The sequence below is a fragment of the Argiope bruennichi genome, chromosome 1 (genome assembly GCF_947563725.1).
Source record: "Argiope bruennichi chromosome 1, qqArgBrue1.1, whole genome shotgun sequence".
NCBI lineage: Eukaryota > Metazoa > Arthropoda > Arachnida > Araneae > Araneidae > Argiope > Argiope bruennichi.
Window position 1 is genome coordinate 92,214,809 of NC_079151.1, and position 22,922 is coordinate 92,237,730.

Below are 22,922 nucleotides of genomic sequence, written 5' to 3' on the forward strand. Positions count from 1 at the left end.
GTAAAGTAATATCTTTCTTAAATACGAACGTCGCTCAGAATTTTTTTTATATCGGATTTTCTCTTGCGATTCGATCACTCTTTTTTGTTTTTTATTATTTTTATTATTCGAATTAAAAGGATGGGAAGAAGATATTACTTTCGTTTCCGATATTTCTGCTGATTCGCCATTTTTTCCCTTTTTCCGTTTTCCTTACCTTTCTGCTTTCAATGAATGCACTCGTTGTCTGTCTGTCCAAACGTTTTCACAAGAAATAGTCTTGGCTCTGGATTACTGCTGGTTTCATTATAAGTCCAGTGGCGAATATGTAATGAGCTCTCACGTTACATTCGGATTACTTAATGAATTATTAATGAGTGAGTTGTTTTTCAAAAACCTTCTTTACTCGTGTCTGAAATGGCGCCTTGGCATTGATAAACCTCTCTGCCAATCAGTACGAATTTAGTTCCTAGAAATGTCGGGATTGTCAAAAATATCACTACATACATATTCATTAATTGACAAATCAGCTGTCATAATCGGTTAGATATCGTACCTGAAAGTTATATTTTGATACTTATATCTACTTCGACTGTCTACAGCTAGGATTTTATGTTACTTTAAGGTGCGACTATAAGATAAAATAGAATGAATTAAGACCAAAAGCTGCATGGAGAGCTTATTGAAATATTCTCTTGTAGAGAAACTACCTTACAGCGAAAGAGCTAAAAAATTTCTTTGTGAAGGCTTCTAAGCAATTGAAATCATAATGGAATCCTGATAAAAATTACGTATGTTGCAAAAAATACTTAAAAAAAGATCATTAATTTTTTTGTAAAGACAAAACCGCGCACAATTTTTGAAAAGCGCTGAAAAAATTGTAAACATAAGTTTGAAGTAATAACTGAAAATATGTAATTTCAGATCAATGTTCAGCTTATTTTCATTGCGAATACTTTATTTTTTTCACAGCTATTATATGTGCACACAAAAATTCTGTGATCTGATACGAATACAAAAAGAAATTCTTCATTGACTACTTATCTCCGAATAAGAGTTGAAAATTAGAGTCCGAATAAGAAAGAGTTTTTTCTGAATAAAATTATTGCACTAAATTATTTGTAATATCTTGTTATCCATGAAATTATTTTTTAACGGTACCACTCCAGTTGTCGTGTCATTTTTTTCTAAGTTTTGATCATTTTTAAGACATAATATTTAATATCTTATTTTCACCAATATTAATTGTCCTTATGATAAATTAACAGATTTCTGAAATATTTAATCACATATTTTTTTCATTATTGAATGTATTTCTTTTTATATCTTTTAGAAGTGTCGAAATCCATTTTTACTCCTTATCTTACTTCAGATAATTTCGAAAACTCTATGATGTTAAATAATATGTCCATTCTGCTGAATTTTTTAAATTCTCTTCATATTTTAATTTAGCTAACATACTGTCAGATGTGCACACATGATAGAAATAAAATGCGTCTAATGGTTTTAATAAAATCATTTATGTACTTTACATATAGAGTAAGAAAATAAAAGTGACAGCACAAAGTAAGACAATATGCAATTAGCTGTTAAGATGGCGAGAACAGCTACATTTTTCTTACACAGATGATGCCGCGTGATTTACTTTTTTAAGAGAAATTGAGTACATAATAAATAGAACAAATATATAATTAATAAAATACACGATCTTAAAGGCTGTTCCAGTTTGAAATTTAAAATTATTCTGCCGATAGAGTATTTAATAAAAAAAATATGAAGGCGATCGTAAAAGGCACTGAAGTAAATAGAACATTATAAAGTATGTTTATTATTAAGAAATTCTGCTTTCGTCAGTAAATAAAATCGTAAGTAGTTACTTATTGTGATTATGGATGTAACGGTCATTCAATTGCATTGATTAAAACAACGAAGGACAGATTTCCCATATCTAAATACATAGAAAACCGTGTCTAGTAAGCATCAATTCGCTTGTAGTTACGATTTTCAATGTTCAGGTGGTTCGGCTTTGAGGTTTTATGAGGTCCAAACAAGAATACGAATCTGATCCATTAAAATGTCAATAGAAATTCACAAAGAAGATTGTGAGGCCAGGTTCAACGTTTGGCCTAGTTAATATGAAGTAACTACAAAAGTGGCAATTTGTTTTTCAAGGATGATTTGAAAACATGACGGCATACACCTCGAGGGCAATGCTATGTCTATCTATAAGCATGATAACTCAAAAACAATTTAATCTAGACGGTTTTACCCTATGAACCCTGACCGCCGATATTGCTCCGTTCGACAGGGGGCTGACTCAAGCACTTCGGAGTATTTACATGAGTTTAAATAAGCGCTCGTGAAGAAATACCTTTCTTGCAACTCTTAACTTCCCCAAAGCGCCTGAGTCAAGCCCCTGTCGAAGGGGGCAATATCGGGCTGTCAGGGCTCATAGGGTTAAATTTGGTAAGTCAACCATCTAACTCTCCGACCCGCCACGAAGGCACACGGATTTAAACCATAAAACTGAATGACCGGACCGCCGCAACAGCAATTGGCGGGAACTGTGGTTAAGTCCTAAGGGCCGTCACCGGCCACGGTACAACCCTCCCCGAAGGAAGTACGTCCCGTCATCGATGGGAGGAGCCAGATCCCCCACCTATTAGTGTACCCTCCAGGGTGGCGAGATCCAACCACCATGCCGGAAGCATCTCATCCTCATTTCGAGGTGCCCCCCCCGAGGGTCATGGTTAAATTTGGTAAATGGAATTACGACGAAATTTGTTGTTTCTATAAATTTTAAAAGATATCTATCCATAGAAAATCTGTTTTTCTTGCTGTTTGAGTACAATAAATTCGATAGCTACAAAGCGAAAAATGCCAAGTAGATAAAATTTGATGCACATGTTCAGTATCTAAAGCATAGATTGTTATCAAATTTTGAATCCGTCGAACGGTTGATCATCTGTTGGTTTGCACTTTCACATGCATGTAAGCGCGGTAATTCATGAAAACAATGGCTTGAATTAACGAAATTCGTATGTTATCTTGTGACTACAACTGTAGTTTCGTAAAAAATATTGGTGTCAATCGGCATGCAAAAAAGCGTCCAAAGTTCATATTCCCCCAAGCGATTCAATAAAAATGCTGCATTCATGCCAAATATATATATTTCGTAATTATCGTTCATCAGTTTCATGCAAGATATTCGGGGTTTTATCCAAGGTCGACGATTTTATACGAATGAACAGGGATAAGACACTTTTATTGGGGGGAATGAAAGAAAGTTTCTCAGACTACTCCCACTATTTTTTGTTTGTTTGTTTGTTTTTACTATATGTCATCTCTATATTTATTCTCACTGTCTCTCTTTTCAACGTCATTTTACGCCTTCAGCATTACACCTTTTACATTTACACCTTCTCCAAAGTCATCGAAATCTTCGTGTAGTAGAAATAAAATATTATTAATTTTCCAAGTATGCCCCTACCCTTTACCAGCCACTTCACACAGATATATCAAGAAGTTGGAACAGAGTACAGGCAAAGTTATCGAATCCTGCTGATCCAAAATTTCGAAAAATATATTTTTCTTATGTTGAAGAGGAGTTATCTTCATTGTGGGATTGCTCATGCCAGTGCTTTGCCTTGGCTCCCAGTTGAGGTCTTGGCATTCCTAATTACTGTCATTTTTTCCCATCGTTAACTTATGTAAACTATTTAACTTTATATCTACAAAAGAGCCTTTATGTTGGTAGTGTCGATTAATTCAATCATACAGATAGATGCATTAAATTGTAGGATATCTTGTATATATTTTTATTAGGAAAGAAATAATAAACCAATATAAAAAGAAACTTTAGTATGATTTCTTAAGGAAAGGTTATAATCAAACTTCAAGAATTTGCTTATTTTATATCTACATTTTCAACTAGATTGCCACGCTGTCCCATTCGCATGGACTTTTTTCCGTATTCTCAAGAGATTTTTTTTCCTTATGAAAAAGTGTGTACACAAGATAAACATTTCACTACATTGATTTACGTCTTTCATGAATATTTATCAATAAATATCAATTTCTTTCTATTTTCACCTTTTAAAGAGTTAGCCAATCTAATAAAATAATCTATTAAATAACTATCTTATATTAAACAGCGTGCTAGCTAGTCAAGAAGAACAGCTTCAATGCTTCCTTGTTAATTTTTATTCTTAAAGTTGTAAATGAATCGAATATAAAGTGATAATGATTTAAAAATTTATTCGATTTTCCTCTTACTATCTTGGATGAATCAGGTAGCTCGATTGTTTTATTAAAAAATGAAAGAAACGCCCGCTGAGTTAGAGAGAAAAAGACCCATTGAAATCTTTCGAGTTGATGGAGAAGGCAATATAATATATCCCCCGCGATGATTTTTCCCCTTAAGTAATGCAGCGAATGGAGTTTCCAACCTCATGTAATAATTAACAAAGTGATGACCCCAAAATAATTATAGCTGCATTGTCTTCAAGTTCTTACGAAACTGATATCTTATATATCAGTCTTTTTTTTTTCGGAATTTGACAGAAAAAATTCTTTTCTCATATTAACTACAAACTAGTCATTGGGCTTAGATTCACCATACTTCAAAAAAATATTATTACTATGAAAATAAATAATGTATATATTTAAAGATGAATGCTTGTCTATATGTCTTTTTTAATCTTTTGTTGATGAGATTTGAAAACGTTTTTAAAGAGAAAAAAAAGTAATTATCACCTTCCAAAGTCCAAACATTTATTAAAATAAAAATTTAAAAATTAAGCAAGTTTTTGATGATTTTTTTGTTCATATTATCTCACAAAAATATGCACATACACATACTATTTTAAAATCATCTCTCTAACTATTTTAATCAATTTATCAATTTATTTTATCATTTAATCGTTAATATTTTAATCCCGTATAATTTATAATTATAATAAATATAATTTCCCGTATAATTTAATCCCATTTTAAAGCAACAATAGGGCTATTTTGGGAAGGACTTCCTAATTTTGTACCGCTGTGATATAATGAGTACGACACCCGCGTTGGCACTCCTTCTCTAAATTTCCACACAACGTTAGGAGGACCTTTTGCCCCTACGGATTTAGCGTACACCAGACCCACTTACATGACTGCTCTTTTATGGAATCGGGTTTCGAACCTGAAACCTTGCAGTTCCGAAATCGGGGCCTTACCACCAGGCAACCGAGGACTTAATGCTTTTTTTTTTTTTTTTTTTGCCAATCTCTATCTCTATCTAAATTTTTATTCTCATGGTGCCCCATCTCTATCTAGATTTTTATTCTCATGATGAAATTCAGACGAATTTCTTTGGTTCATCAAGCCATTCAATCGTAATGAAATTCAAATGTGTAATGAAATGTAATCAAAAATTAATCCTACTTATATATAATCCAGTTATTTAGCGTCATATTATTTCAGTGCTAACTTAAACGGTTAGCATTTAAATACCTTAAAACTACACTATCTTTAATTCACTTTACCTTAACACTAAAAAGAAAACTGCATTCTGAATTCTGCCAATTTAATTTCCATAGAATTTTTTTCTTTTTTTAACAATTTAATAAAATTTAATTTGATGCACAATCAATAACAATGTTTGAAAGGTTATGTGGAAATTCAGACTAATTTCATCAAACAATTCAATCGTGTGCTTTTGCCTATGTTAATTTTAAAATAAAAAGTTTCTATTTATGGATATTATCTCAGATGTAGGATTTTACTTCCGGCTTTATAGCGTAGTTTACACACTTTTTATTTCACACGAGAAGTTACTTGTAGTAAATAGATTCCGATAATTCATATTTTTTAGTCTGATCAAATAATATGGCAAAATTTTAAATAAATGCATTTCATATTAACAGTTTAACAGTTAAGAAAGCCAAAGTTTCGAGCGGACAAACTGGTTGCCAAAGGCGGCTAAAGTATAAGAAAAAACATTTCATTTCTTTAATGCTAATAGTTACATGCATTTTATATGTCTTCTTTCCGTTATGTTGAATAAAAGCAGAAGTTGCTGTGGATTTAGTGGATGTGTGAGGTAAAAATAGACAAGGCTTTAAACAAAACATTTATTATGCAGCACCTCACTCCAAGTCATATCAAAAGAAAAACAAAGCATTAGATAAACAAGTTTCAGCTCTCCTAGCCGTATATCAAACGTCAAATATTTTCATATCAAAAATAGCAGCCAGTGAATATAACATGAATACATTTACATAGTTTTTCACAAACTAAAGTTTATGCAAATTCTCGTCGCACTAAAATAAAATAAATGATATTCAGTTGTCACAGTGAACAGGAGATTCCTATCACATTATATAACGGATATCTATAATGAATTCAATTCTCCTTTGAGATGTTGGAGTCTTAGATAGAGGTCTCCAGCATGCGGTACGCAGACCTTATTGGGCACTGACAAACTGACAAAAGTGGAGCTCAGTGCAAAATTCAGTGTGGGCCTCAAAGCAAATTTCGTACAACAAAATAATCTTTTATTTCATTTCACTATTTATCAAATAACACAGATAGGTGCAGTATTTTAACTACATCAGGATGTAGTTTAATTAATTTAATTAACCTATTTATAGACCTATAGTTTAATTCATTTAATTAAACTTAACATATTTAAGAAATTCGTGGAAATGCTAAATAAAGGAGTTGTTTTTATTCATTTACACAAATAATCCACTAATGGTAAATAAGAATGTTTGTATGTTTTCATTCTACAGGACAGACCTATAGTTACCAAATTTGGCGCAGATATACTTTGGAAGACGGGAATGCGCCAGTCAGAAGAATATTCTGATATTTTAATTAGAATTTTTATTAATTAAAAATTAAGAGGAATTTTAGTATTTTTCCGTGTATGACTTACAAAAATATTACAACACAAAAAACGATTTTGCATCTTTAAATTGAGATAATTCTCTTTATAATGCTACCGATTTGATAGTCGAGCAAATTTATACATGATTATGGAAATGTTTAAATTTTTTTTGTCTAGTTTTAGACGATTGATTATATTTTTGCAATAAGATTCAAATCGTTTTCATTACTTCGTGAATAATATTTAATCGTGCGATTTCCTTTCATCGTTGAAAGTTAAGGAAGAAGAATTCTGTTAAATATCCGTGTATTTTACATGCTGAATAAGAAAGAGAAGTGGCATCACTGCGAAATCTAGAAGATAAATGGACCTGACAATTACATTTTTAAGTGTAGTGTTGACATGGTATTAAATCTAGTAAGATGGCTTGTATGTACAATGAACAGAATAGGTGTTAGTCTGTTAAATTATAAAAAGCTCTAACTTTTTTTTCATAATTTGTAGCTTAAAAATATGTTCTTGAACGAATCATGAACATAAAACTATGCGTAAGAAAGTTAACAAAAAATAAAAACATCTAAAGTTCACAGCAAACTGGCTGACCACCAACGGTGTTAGTAAATCAAATAATAAAAGTAATTGATATAAATGCAATTTGGTATGTGAATTACAAGACGAAGATGACAAGATCTGGTATTTACTAATATATTTTTATTAACTCGTTTTCTTCTCTGGTTATCTGTTCGGTACAAATTTTGCATTCGATTTTAAGTTAATTTTTGATGAGTTACAAACTTAAAATTTTAAACAATAGTTTAGAATTAAAAAACAAAGACGATTTTAACTCGCTTTCTTGTCTATTCGGCAAAAATTTTGTCAGTGAATTCAACTCATCGGAAAGTTAGTTAAAAATCGATTGCAAAATTTCACACACATAAACAAAAAAGTAAGAAATAATTATTTAAATAAAAAAAAGTCCACGTTATTAAAATGAACTAAAAAGTATAAAATAATTTCTCCTAGCTCTTTAAAATTTATTACTCCTTGCCGATTGTCTTGTAAATTTGTATTCATGATGATTGAGAATTTTTAAAATTAACAATCATAATTATAAATTTGCTTAAGGTCAAAAGGAATTATTTTATATTTTTGTTTGTTTTAAAAATGTAGTATATTAGGTTTTTTTTTATTTAAATAATCATGGTCTTACTTTTTAAAATGTTTTATTGTAAATTCGTTTATAAAGCCATCGCAATTTATCATGTTGACTTCTAATTTCTAAGGAAATAAATGGTTAATAGCTAATACAAGAATTAAAATATTTTTTTTAATTTTATTGTCTTCAATTTTGAATTTTTCTTTTCTGCAGGTGGAAGGTGGACGGTAATTAACTAAGCTAATAAAATTTTTAGAACCGAAATAAAATTTAAATTCAATTACAGTAAATTATATTTTAAAAAATATTGTAATTCTGCTAATAATTTCTCAAATGTAGTAATGACTTCAAAACAAAAATTGAAAACATCAGTAGAGAATAAATTAATCAACAAAACAATTATAAATACAATTTTTAAATCATTTAATCTTTTGCTTCGAAAATTGCTGTAAAATTTCGCGCAAATTTCTATTGAAGCTGATAAATTTTATATCTCAGTTTAATTTTCATTAATAAATTTTACTACAACTCTAACAATTAATACATTTTTATAATCCAAAGTAATTTATTAACTTAACTGAAATTATATACTTATATTCTAAAAAATGAAGTTTTCTTTCGATATGTCTTTGATAAGATGGAATGAAGACAAGGCCTTTTTCTTATATCTTCTGCGTGCGACGAACCGTAACAGATACATCACGTGCCATTCATATCTACTCATCACCGGGGATTCGGTTAGGCAATGAGTGTTGCGTTACATGCAGGAATCTTTTTGCATTCGTTTCGTCACCTTCCATCTCAGAGATTATTTTCCACTAGCATGAGCGAAGAAATATGATTAGAATTATAAGATGTTGCATTTTTTCCCATTTTTATATTTTTCTTATTGGTAGCAAAAAGGAAAAAAAATCACAAACTTTGTAAAAAAATGAATTATTATGAGTAAAATTAATATTAACACGCTGATAAGATTTAAATTTACTCGATTTGAATTCATTAAATTTTTCTATACTTTCCAAAATTAATTTTCCTATTAAGAGTTGTAGTTGGTTATTTGTTTTGCAATTTTGATATTTCCAGTGATAAATTTGAAAAAGATTATTAAAATTTAAATACTTTTTTATTGAAATTAATTTTGTTGCCTTGCTATTTTTTTAATAGATTTCCATAATATTGCTTCACATCTGTAGTATTGTTTCCCTTCTCGGTTCATTTCATTGTAAGAAAGAAATTATGGATGTTTACAATTAAAGGATAGCAGATATATGATTCCCGTTCTTGGCGACAAACGTGCTGGAAATTTAAAATGTTTTTCGCAGAGCAAACTCTCTACCTGCATTACGGATGTTTTATACTGTTGCTTTAGTTTAATAACAATTTGATGGTTGTGTTATGTTATTAATTTCTGCTATACAGCCTTTGTGTGCATCTCGATTGTGTTTTATTACATCTGTGTTTTTGATTTCCTTGTAGAAAAAAACATATTTATTGAGCTTGTTAGGTTTCATACCTTATATATTTTTCTGTTAATTATTATTACTTTTATCTTATGTTGTTTCAATATTCTAATAAATAAACACATGCACTAAAAATGAGTTAAAATGGATAACCGAAAATGTCAATATTTTCTTCCGATGTGAATTGCAACGTATTAATAAATGCAATAAATAACATGAATTCAATGTTTTAATTCAACGTAAAGCGCACCGTATGTGATAAAAAATATATCTTATTACATAATTTTTGTTACTTTTTTCACCAAGTTTTATGTAGTATAAAGGAGAGATACTATAATTGTCAGAAAATTTGACTGCAAGATTTTTATGAATTCTTGCATTTTATACTTCCTTACCTTGAACTTTCTTATATACACTCTAATAATGATAAAACCCATTCTAAGAAATTCGCGGCAAAATGGTGAACGCCTTGGTCACTCGGATCTTTACTGGCCTCTAGGTTGGATTGGTTTAAAATTTGATATATTGGTTAAAGATTATGATGATAAAATTGAGTATCCAAAAAGTTCTGTTGCTAGTTGCCTTTTTAGGTACCTTCTTCATAGAGAGAGAGAAAACTCAGAAACAGTATAATACAGTAAACCGAATATGTATGCAGGAAGCTTTAGTTTCGATCAATTGAAACTAAAACATGAGAGAGAATTACGTTTTCAGTTACAATAACATACATCAAATTTCATTTATTTAATTTATTACGTTTTTTAATTATCTTGTTTATATACTTGTGAAAGTATATAAGCAAGACAATTCTTTTCTCTTACCAGATTAAGTTCAAAACTTGATATGGATCTATACATTCAATGTTAAATTTGTACACAAAATTTTAGCCATCTAATTCTATTCGTTTTGTAATTATCCTGTTCATTTGTATTTGTTCAACCGGACAAACAGATAGAATTATTTCGTTCGAAATTCACTTGAAAAATACAAATTTAGTGAAAAGATTGCATACTAAATTTTATTCAACTAACTCATCTAATTTTCTGGAGATTATTGTCCTCTAGTATTCTCAGGGAGCTTTGAAATGTGAAAATTCTACAAAGTCTAGAGTTCGAATTCTTGAAGATTTTAGTATTTTCTCTTGGTATATTTTTATACGAAAAAGTAAAAAATTAGTAGCTGCAATTGTTTCTTCAAATTTAAAAAAATAAGTTTCATTTCAGCCCATCCCCCACCTACCCCAATAATTGAAATTGCTATTTTCTTTTCGGAATCATTTCTAAAGTTTTCAACCATTCAAAATTTAGAAACTTTCATTGGCTTACCTTTTTTTATACATATAAAAATAAATTTTTAATGAAAGCAAATATCAAAAATGTTAAACACTTGGAATGAAAACAGATTATAATACAAATTTGAATTTAAGTGTTATGTTTTATTTAACTATGAATCAAAATGCTCTATAGATATTCGCGTTTTCTGAACGAAAAAATTTAATTCATTATACACATTTTTTGATCAAACCGATAAAGGAAATAGTGTCTATAAAACTTTACATTGATCGAGAAATCTAGAAACGAACTTACTGCCAAATTAATGGATGATGCAACTGAAGAAGAGAAGAGCATTTGTCTAAATTGTTTTAACAAATCTTCTCTGAGCTGCTAAAGAGCGTAAAACTTTTCTCATTAGTCTAAAACAAACCAGCCATTAGTCCTTTACTTTTATTAGTTTCGGAATCTCTTTAGACAGAATCGGCTGAAGTTTACAAACTTCCAAATACATTCAATGTTTTTATTGTCTAAAAGATGAGTACATACATAGCGTTAATTTAAAAGAAGTTCGAATTTCATATTCGAATGTTTTAGGTTCGATGCATCTATATTTATTAAATTTTTAAAATAATATGGCTCTAATGACGTAACACAAAAAATATTTAAAAATAACATACGAAAATATCCAAAAAATATAAAAATATTGCAACTTGTATTGAGTAGAAATCTAATCATTCAAACAATGAAAATTATTGTTGTAAAGAATAGTTCAAATTAATTAAAATTTGGAAAACAAGTTGAACTGAAATAGAATTGGCATCATAGAAAAGCTTATTCTTTATAATTTTACAGCGGTGTAAAAAATTATTTGTTTTCAATAATATGCTCCAAAGTTACTTCAGAAAAATACAAAATGTGTATTGATTTCTAATTAAAAATCTAATTGAAATTATAGAAAATACTTTTTATTGAGTACCTTCCATTCAAGAAGGAACTAGATATCGACATAATCGATTGCCCAACTATCGTCAGGTAGAATTTTGAAGGATTTTTTCATGACATAAATAATAATTTTCAGATAGAATAATATTCTATATACATTTTCATGTTATTATAACATTCAATGACATATTTCAGTAAATTAAAGCATACCTTTTTAAATTAAGAAATTAAAGTTAAAACCTCTTTTTTTTATTTTCCTTAAAATAATTGTTTTTCGAAATAATTTAGTTTAATTCAAAGGAATTGACAAGATTTGATAGTTTTACATTTCAACTAAAAATTTTTTTCTACTAAAATTTTTCATTAAAAGAGCAAAATTTCTAAATTATTGCACCAAAATTAGCTATACTCAATGAAAGCTTGAATATATGAAAGCCATCTTTTTAAAGGAAAGGCAATGGAAGTTAGCAGATGGTGACTTCTCTTGGTCTAATAAATGAAAATCTTGGATTTCTTGCAGTTTTTAAATCATTTTTGTGTAATATAAATCGTTGTTTCCACCAAAGATGCAAAGAGAGCTCTCATCAAATGTCACATGTAGTTTCCATGATATTTATAATCAGCAAAATATTGAATTATCTATACTTATAATAAAGCTCAATGTGTGTGTGTGTGTGTTGGCGCTCTACAGGCCAGACCGTTTGACATACAGCTACCAAATTTGGTACATGTATACCTTGGAGGTTGGGAATGTGCACCTGGGGTTTCTTTTTTCGAATTTTTAATTAGAATTTTAATTATTAATTAAAAACTAACTTTCCCGCCAAAAAAATGTTCCATTTTCCCCACCGCCAACTTTTCCGCCAAAAAAATGTTCCATTTTCCCCACCGCCAACTTTTCCGCCAAAAAAATCTTCCATTATCCCCAGCGCCAAACGAGAAAGGCTTCAGTTTTTTTTTTCTCCCAACAGTAATGAGGCTAGGGTTAAAATTTTTCGGCGGATTATTTCAATTGGTTCTGTTTATTTTCTTAATGTTTGATGCATTTAAAATTAAATATTGTTAATGAATCAATCTTTCAGATTCATTCTGAAGTACTTTTGAATTAAAATAAAACAGAATAAAGGAAATTAAAAATTTCTAATCCGCATAGCGTTACCCCAACTGGCGTAGAAAAAATCTCGTATTTGCGTTACGTAATCGGCGAAGAAAATTCACGCATGCGCATTCTGTTCTGATTGTTGCCATGACAACGTTATCAATGGATGATTTAAATTATTTTTGGGTTAGTTGCATACTTTTGTAAGTAAATTGTATTTATGTTAGTTATATATTTTTTGTATATGCTTATAGTTTTAAGTACATCGTATTTTAAGTAGTTTTTTTAAAACCTGTCTTCAACCGTTTATTTTAAACGATTCGTTTTATTTTCTTAGTGTTTGATGCATTTAATTTTAAACATTGTTAATTAATCGATCTGCTCATAATGAATCTAAGAAAATTTTGTTGACCAACTCTTGAGATATTACATAAATTAAAAAAGATATTCTTTAGTGCCCATAAAGTTTAAACGCTGAGTGACTCTATTTTCAGTAATCAGATTATAAAAAAATGCTTTGTTTCAGTAAAAAATATTATTATATTAATTGAAGATAAATTCTTTCCACTTTAATTTAAAGCATAAATTTTACGGGTGCTAACAGAAAATGAGAGAGATACATATTACGTTATGACTGAAGGACTTAATAATATTATGAGTGAATTATATGATAATCAAAATTTGAAGTTTTAAAATATTTTGATGAAGAATCTATTAAAGTAGAAATTGCATAAAATATTTAATTATTAAAATTTTAACGAACATTAAGATTGGCGAACCAGCTGGTCGCCAAAGGCGGCTAGTAAAGAATAAATAATAAAATTATTTTGATACTTCGATTATTTTGAAATGGATGAGTTGATAAATAGTCAGATTTCAAATAATTTTATTTTTGATTTGCTTATTTTTCAGTTATATAAGCAGTTTATTAATTTTCATCAGTTCGCTCAATTCCACATACAATTTTTCAGAAAATTTTTTTTTTAATTTTTTTTTTAATTTTATTTTCTAAGTAATTAAATCGATTGTCAGATTTTTTACAATATTAAATAAAGTAAAAATTAAAGTTAGTAATTGAATGTATAGACATTTAAGAATTAAACAAATATAGTCGAAAGTACAAACATTTACGCAAACATGGAAAGACCTGGTACAATGTGCTTTGATTTTTGACTCTCTAGATATTTGATAAAGGGATTAATAATCTTGAACAAAGAATCAAAACCCGGACTATCCCTACTAATTGCGACTAAATGGTTCCGATTAAGTGACTTTTGGTAACTTTTATGTAAATATTCTGTCCCTCGGTTTTTATTTCAGAGCAGCAGTTTATTTTTATTCAATCTAAAACCAGCGCATATTAATATTAACAGAACGCAACATTAGTCTAAGAAACCCATAAGTATCAGCTAATGACACAATATACTGGATAGCGAAAAAAAATCGATTGTAAATATCGAATACCTTGCTTTGATATTGATCTTTATGATAGCACGATGGAAATAATGGTAATGTAAATAATATGGTTATGAGCATCTGACTCATTATCTTGATATTGACCATAATGATAGCTATATTTATACATAATGGAAATAAATAATCTTCAAAGAAATGAAGCAATACTTCGTAGATAATTATATGTTATGGATAATAAAAGTGGGAAAGAAGCAATCTAGTTAATATTTTCTTATAATTTTTTTAATATGAACTACTTGACTTCGACTATATTTTGACTACGCCTCATGTTTTTTATTATTAAAAAAGGAGGACCATTGTTTATTTTTCAAGCTAGTAAAAACACTTTTAACCGATTTATCTGGGATGTCTGATCAGTTACTAAAAATAAAGTAATACTTCAATCAAAATCCGACAATTTTTAACACGCATAGCAAATGAATTTTATAAACCATCTGAGAAACTTAGGATTTTTAGATGTGTCAATTTTCAATTAGAAACCGATGCATATAAAATTAGTACATAGTTATTGCATTTTTATAAAAAAAAAAAATCAATTGATAAGGAAATTTTTGATTACATCATGCAATTACATATTGTTTTTATATATTGGAGAACAACATTGAAAAACAGGTCAAGCAATCTAATTGCAAATTAGAAACAATACATTTGAATAACAAGTTACAAATTAAGTGTGTGCGTGATGACTTAATACCGTGGATATACAGATGAATATTAGCATATGCTGTAAATTAGTTCATACTGATTGAACAAATATTTATTCAGACCGGTCAGAACGAGTTCGAAGGAATAGAATATTTACAGAAGGATGAAAATTCATTAATATATACTTGAGTGACAAAATTAACTTTATAGAAACACTTATAAACGATGCAGGCAATGTATGAATTATATTTTGTTGAAAAAATTCACAATATCCGAGGACATTTTTGTTCATTTAAAATATAAACTAAAATTCCATACAAGATGAAAGTACAGACATTATTCTATAAATTCAAAAATTAATTTAAGGATAGATGATAATAGGGAAGATACTATACCCTGGCACAAACTGCATCCATCTGCCAATTAATGTAAGAAAGAGTCTATCTGAGAGCAGCATTGTTGTTACATATTTAGTCATCAACATTAGGAAAAATTATGTTATAGCAAGTAGATATTTTGCTATAATAATCTGTATTGTCATATTATTATTGCTGCTGGATGGCTTCAATTTATTATTAGTGTTGCTATTTGTATTTCATTTATTATTAGTGCTGCTGTTTGTGTGAATTACAATTTTGAAATATGGTTTATGTAAAAGTAGGGTTAGTAAGGTGAGGTGAGCTTCTTACAGAGTTTTGCCTTTCTTTTTCGACAAAGGTAAATCCATTGACGTGCTTTATTTGAACCCACTGTCTGTTGTTGTTCTTTCTTATGGCACTTACCATGAACAAGCCCACTGTTACCAAGACAGCAATTTTAAGAAGATGGGGGCGCGTCTCTCTTTTTTTTTTTTTCAGTAGTGCCAACTAGGCTTAAGAGTACGACTTAGCTACTCACGCATCACATTCGCTTGCACACACCCTTTTTATAGGGTGGCATATTCACACATCTCACAGTTGGAACAGATGAAGAACAACCATGCCCGAACCGGGACGCCCAGATCACGGGGAAGACGCGATACCCCTATACCAGGACACCGGCACCCACTGTCTTACTCATATTAAAGAGCATGCTATGCCTCCGGACGTCACCAAGTACAACAGGGTTTATATGAAATGTCTTTTATGATTTTAAAATCAGATCATCTGAATCAATTATATCTAAAGGTGTGTTTTTATATAACTTCTAAAATAATTTTATTTACTAAGAAAAAAAACAATATTTCCTTTAGATGGCAAAAAATACCATTAATAATAATAAATATTATTTTATTTAATTGTTAATATCAACAAAATAAATACATTTTTCTTTTCCTAAAAATAATACATTTTTATTTTAATCTCGATTACAATTGTGTGTTAAACTTGGAACACTTTCAAGGATGTGAAGAAAGAAAAATAAACATTGTTTCACTCTTTTTTAAATAGGAGTACGTTTTTAAATGGTTTATCTTGAATAAGAGATTATCTTTAAATTGTTGGCTTGAATAAATCATATAGCTCCTTAAGTACATCATATTTCTTTATTACTTTTATATATTTCTTTAACAGTTTTTAAAATCCACATTCAGACCATAAGCTATATTATTAATTGTTTCTTTACATTGTTTTCTTTTAAGGAAGCACGCATCTAGTTTGACATCTTTTGTATTCAGTACAGTCAGAGTATCATAAAAGTTGCAGTCTAAAAGACCTATTACTCTCAAATGGGTCCCGTTCTAAAGGGGCCCCATATGGGAGTGCAATTTAATCTTGGCGCAGTTTAGTAGTGTAATTAAAGAGGGACGCAGATAGAACACATGGCCCGCATACTATTGCAAGAGAGGTCAAAACTGTCATGAATTTAAAAGATTATTAATTCTTTAACTCAGTCTTTAGAATCTATTAAAAAAAATCTAACTAAATATGGCAAGAATTAGCACGCATAGGGCATTTTTTACACTCTGATTTTGGGCCTGGTAAAATAAACCTCTTGGATCTTTTTTTGTTTTGTTTTGTTTCAATTTATATTTTTATCGCACCATTAATAACAAAACACTCACAAAATCTGATTTCATTTTTTTAAATTAATAAAGATGTCATAATAAATTCTTAGTTCGAGTTATTTTTTTATTGCTGCTGTTGTTAAATCCAATTCTTTTTTAAATCATAGGGAAAACCCTCCTCTCTGTATATTGAGTCACCTCAGAGCGGATACCTAATTCTATTTCCATATAAGCTCTACGGTTAATAAGAACAAAATTGTTTGCATACTTGAAAAAAATTTAAAAGAAAACACACAGATTATTTTGAGCATTTATAAACTAAATAAAAATTATATTTATCATTTTTATTTTTAGGAATTTTTGATGAATCCTAGAGATAGCAACTGTTATGACACCCAATAGATCTAATAATAGTTAAAAATGAAATCATATCAGATCTCTTTTCCAGAAGCCAAAATATTCATGAAAAGATAATTATAGTTTAGAAAATCTTAACTTAATTTATGCTTCCTTAGCTATTTGCACTATTTAGTAAATGCAAGAATACCATCATTTTTAAAAATCCGATTGGCTTTTGCCTTTACATTGCTTGATAAGGAGAAAGGAACTATTTCTAATTGTTGATTTGCAATATTTTTATTTTAATTTCTGCAATTATTGGCTGAGTACGTCTTTGCTCTAATTTACTTAAGCACACTTTTTGAATAAATAGGATTAGATTCACCGCCTTTCAAAGTAATAAACTGATTGGATTTCCAGATCATTTAGGAAATTGAAGGGGAATTTGTTTAATAAATAAATTATTTCTCGCATAAACTTTCAGTCATTTCAGGAATTCATGTGCCTTATATGAATTATTCAATTATATAGCCCATTACGAATAGATTCACTTGGTCGAGAATTTGTAAATTGGATTTATACTGCAGTTGGAATACATCTGCAAACCAATTTTCCAATTAAGCTTTGATAAAAAAATATATATATATTTTAATAATTTAATAATCGAAATGAAATAATATAATTTGAGAACATTTCCCAAATACATGAGAATCTGTAATATTCTAGTTTGAAAAGTTATTTTTATATTGAAACAAATTTCTTTATGAAAAATTCATTCTATACAGAAAATATTTTTTGTTAAAATGAAGCCTTTCAGACATGGAGATAAATAAAATGTTCAGAATACCCTTTTAACGATATCTTTGAAATTCAATTAAGACATACATTGTCGCTTTATTTCCTTACAGTAGATGTTCCGATACAAATTTCTATCTCCTCTTTTCTAATTTTATTAAAAGAAAGGCATCAGTTTGCAATACACTAATAAAATCTCATTAATTTTTTTTCAATTTTTATTATTTTCTACTTTTTAACATTAAATTATTTCATCATTTGTTATTATTAATAATATGCGATCGTTTAATTATTTTTTTTCTTTATTTTCTGTTCTAATGGTGCTTCTCTTGTGGAATTGAAACTGAATAAAATCAATTAGTTAACAAATAAGTAAGTCCTAAAAATATTTAAGTATTTATTTGTCACCAGGAACACAAAACGATTCAAAATTTTAGAACTACAGGAAAGTGAATGATAAATCAATTAGAAAATTCACGCTTTACACAACTGAAACCCTCCAAGATAATTATAAAATTATAATAATTCTAATGAAAATGGTTTTAGACGTTCTCTGTTAAATAGTAAATAAAAAATAAAATTTCGTATATTTCAATTATTTAATATATTTTAATTTTTAATTTAAAATTCATCATTATAAAAATTTTGGAATATTGATATCAGTTTTTGATATCAGTACTCCTTATGTTTTAAAATAGTTTTGCATCTTAAAGCTGTTAAAATAAAGCCTTTTCATCTAGAAGACACAAGTTTTAAGTGTTGTTGAGCCTCAGTGCATCAGGAATCGAATAAAAGAAATCTATTATAAAATTCCATCTTTGCAAATATGGACGAAGTCAAGTTAAACACAAGTATTTAAAAGTTTTTTGATTTGTTTGAAAAATGCGAGCCTAAATTTACCAATGCAATCAATTCACCCGATATTATAATTGAAACGTAATTGCAACCCAATAAAAATTTGCAGTTTCTTTATTTCCTTTATAATAATGCTAAATCTTTTTTCTTATTCCTGTATTTACAGTAAATTCCACAATTATGTATTTGACGTACATCCCGGTCCTCCTGTTGGTGTAGTTCGAGAGGGGGTGCCAGCTCAGGTGTAGTCCTCATCATCTGACTGCGATTCAAAATTACGAGGTCCGCCCCAAAAATAGCCCTAGTGTTGCTTTAAAACGGGATGTTAATATAACTAACTAAGTAGCTTAACGTGCATCCCATTAACTTGAATTACAATTCAAGCCCTTTAACTGAACTGAAGGGGAAAAAGCAAGGGATGTTTCAAATAACAATTCCTTCGATTTAATCATGGACATCTAATCCATTCACATCTTACTATTTTTATCTCATTATAGTATGTAAATCTAAAATGTTCTGAGTGTAAAACGAATTATTTTTTTTTGTCTGGCTACATTTATGTCCTTTATAAAAAAATTTACATTTTTAAAATTACAGTTGGTACATCGATTGTGTACTTAGTTCATAATATATGAATTACTCGTTCAAAACACTCCCTAATTTTTGTGTATTTCTTGATTCCATTCCATCATTTTCAAGTAGCAATGTCTCGTTATCCTTTCATTAGAAAGACGTCATTCGGAGTTGATTTGCCAGATTTTTACCAAATCTTAGGTCAAATTAAAATAACATTTTGCGTACTGTAGTTTCTCTGCTGCTTTAAAAAAAATGACAATAAACGATGTACAAATGGTTACAACTGGTTCAACTATCACTTTTAATTTTCAAATTAAAAACTAGTGGGAAAACTAAATCTTTCTCGCATACTGTCTAATAAAAGTGTGTTCAGCCTATCAACACCTTCATAGAGTTGTGGTGCTTGAGTAAGATTCGAATGCCTTGCATAATGTAGAGGAACAGTTGTAACATAATGTAGTCTTTTAGCGGAAATCTGATCTCTTTTTATCTAGTCTAATTACATTTATTGATTCTAGTATATAGTCTTTGGAAATTAAACCCTGGCATGCGATTAATACACAAGTACCCGAAAATCAAAAAAAAAAAAAAAAATTGAACGTTTTTTCCCCTCCCGATTTGAACCAAAATTTGATATAGAGTTACAGTTGTAGTTACGAGATCCAAAATGCCAAATTTGCTTTATTTTAACCATAGTATTTTTGAGTTATCACCCTGATATACGTAAAAAAATATTAAACCACAGGCGATCGAACCTCTAACAGACTTCTTTCAAAATTTGATATAAATATGCAGTTTAGATGCTAAAGTTATAAATCAAATTTCAATAACTTTTTGATGCCACTGTTTCTGAATTATTGCATTTAAATGAATAAAAAATTACAGACTGACAGACGGTCAGTCTCTTGACAGATTTTATTTAAAATTCGATACAATGTAGATGATAAGCATGTTTGTTAAATTTTATTATTCTTGCACTTTTCATGTTAATTTGTATTCGGATAGTCGGACAGACTGATTTCTACTGAATGGAATTTCGTTCGAAATTTGAAAGAAATCTACAAATTTGGTCTTAAGCCCATATACCAAATTTCATCCGTTTAACTCAAAGCATTTATGAGTTATCGTATGCATAAACAGTCAGACAGAGAAACATCCAAAAATTTTAGTTTCGGATTCCTGAAGAATTGAAACAATTAGATTCGTCAAAACCTCGAATTTGAATTTTCTGACGATTGTAATACTTTATCTTTAAATAAAGAAAGGAAAACTGATTTCCATATTCAGCTGGATAAAAATTCTAGACTAATGAAATAAACTATATGTAACTAAAAGAAACTGTCTCTGGAATTTTTTCTTCTTTTTTTAGGCACGTATCCATGATTAAGCCGCACAAATGTATATATTATTTCTGAAAAAAGTTGAAAGGAATGAATTACGCCTTCTTGATGAATTAATGAGCTGGTAAAAAAACAAATCGCTTGTATCGTGCGCACCATAAAGTACATAATCGGTTCAACGGGTGGCGTCCAAATTTCTCACAGCCACGCTTGTTTTATAAAAGAAATCTTCGCTCGTAAATTTGGGCCAATTGAATTCGTTCTCAGGATGACGTCACTAAGTCATCCTGCTGCTCGCTGAACGAAAAATACTCGAAATTTAAACAATCGAATTACATCAAGGCAGAAAACAGACCGTTGTTGATCGCTTTCGTTAAAAGCTGTGAGAATTATATTTTCATTCATTTTCTGTTCAGTTTTTGGTCAATTAAGGGGCTCATTTTGTAAACTCAATTGCTGATGATTTTACCAACTTTTCTTCTTTTGCAAGTTAGGTAAGAAAATTTATTTGGTTTCATTTTATATTACAACAATAAAGTTTTAAAAGGGGTAAAAAAGAGCAATATTTTGTAAAAATTTGTAATAATTTTTTTTTTAGATCTGAAGTTTTTAAATTTAGTTTTCTATTTGTGTTTAATGTACTTGAAAAAAGTTTAAAGGAGATTGAAAGCTTTTATATGAAACATTATGTAACTAAGAGTAACTTTAACTTTTAAACTAAATTTTCTACGTTTATTTTATTTTTCATATTTTCCTCATAATTGTGACAATGACGGCGTGCATTCAAAAAATTGTAATTAATATCTTGCGAATAAACACAATAACAAAAAGAACGACTATAGGATTGTAATAAACAAATAGTGTTGTAAAATATACTTAAAAATATTTTATAAATCTATGTATAAATAAAATTATATACTGAAAAGTCTATTTTTTTAACTTTAAAATAGCGTAAAATGATTTGTATGCAATAAAAAATTTTGAAATTATTGGAGAAAAATGTTAAAACTTTGATTAATTTTTAATCAAAAATCAAAATCAAAAAAACTTTTTACCTAAGAAGTAGATACGTACAAATTTTGTTAGCTGTAAGCCTAATGGTAATTCTGCAGGTGTTGAACAATTTTTATGTCATGCATGTCACATCTTACAAAATGAAATTTACAGGTATTGTCTAGCTTATAAACAATGCTAAAAATTAATTTAATTTAATCCATATTTTATATTAAAATGAATTAAGTTATGCAGCTGCATGAAGAATTCATTACGAGAAACAGTATGAGGTTATAGGACGAAAGTTTACACTTTCAAATAATAATAATAATAATTAAAAAAACTATCCACTGAATTGAATATTTGTAGCAGTTGTACTACTCTATCTTCTCTTTTGAATAATAGATGGCGAGGCCTAACTAGGTATGCATCCCATGGTGCACTGCGATTGTAATTATAGTGAGATGAGATGCTGTTCTGTTAAGAGGTGCGCGCGTTAATGTCTTTTCGTGTTTGGGTTTATTTTATGTGAAATGTGATCATTAAAGCAATGTTCCCGAAAACATGGGTCCTCCCTCTTGCTTCCACTGCACGGATCATAATAATCTTCATTCCACCACATATTTTTGTTTCACTTCTATTTCATATATTTATGTTCTTTTCTGTTTTTTCTTTTAAGAAACGTAAACAAAGAAAAAAAAATTGTAATCGTCAAAAAATATGAATTTGAGATTTTGAGAATTTTTATATTTTATACCTTCAAAGTACGAAAAACGAATTTTGAGAATCCTCCGTCTCTACCTGTGAAGACGATGATTCAACAACTCTTTAAGCTAGACGGATGGAATTTGACGAGTAATCTTGCATTAAATTTGTAGATATTTGCCAGATTTTAAACGATATATATTTAGAGGAAATCTGGCTGTTTAAATACAGGCGAACACGATAACTACAAAATGTAAAGAGCTAAATAGATAAGTTCTGGTATTAATATTTAACATTTTAAACGTAAAAGAGGGTTGGTAAACTGTTCTTTGTATGCATGTAAACGTAATAATCAAAAACGCAAAGACACAATTAAATGAAATTTAATGTATCATCGTGTTGCTAAAATTGAAAGTATGTATCAAATTCT

The 22,922-nt window shown here is 29.1% G+C and overlaps 1 protein-coding gene across 2 annotated transcripts in view; it reads left to right on the forward strand.

Annotated features, from left to right (window-relative positions):
* Nucleotides 1-22,922, forward strand: part of LOC129971512 (maltase-glucoamylase-like) — a 124,282-nt gene that overhangs the window by 17,970 nt on the left and 83,390 nt on the right. Inside the window, exon 1 of one of the 2 annotated variants that reach the window (XM_056085368.1) lies at nt 21,139-21,288. The exons of the other annotated variant lie outside the window; for it this stretch is intronic. The gene's annotated coding sequence lies outside the window, so the exon portion shown is untranslated. Of the gene's footprint in view, nt 1-21,138; nt 21,289-22,922 lie in introns of those variants that run through there. 2 annotated transcript variants of the gene reach the window in all.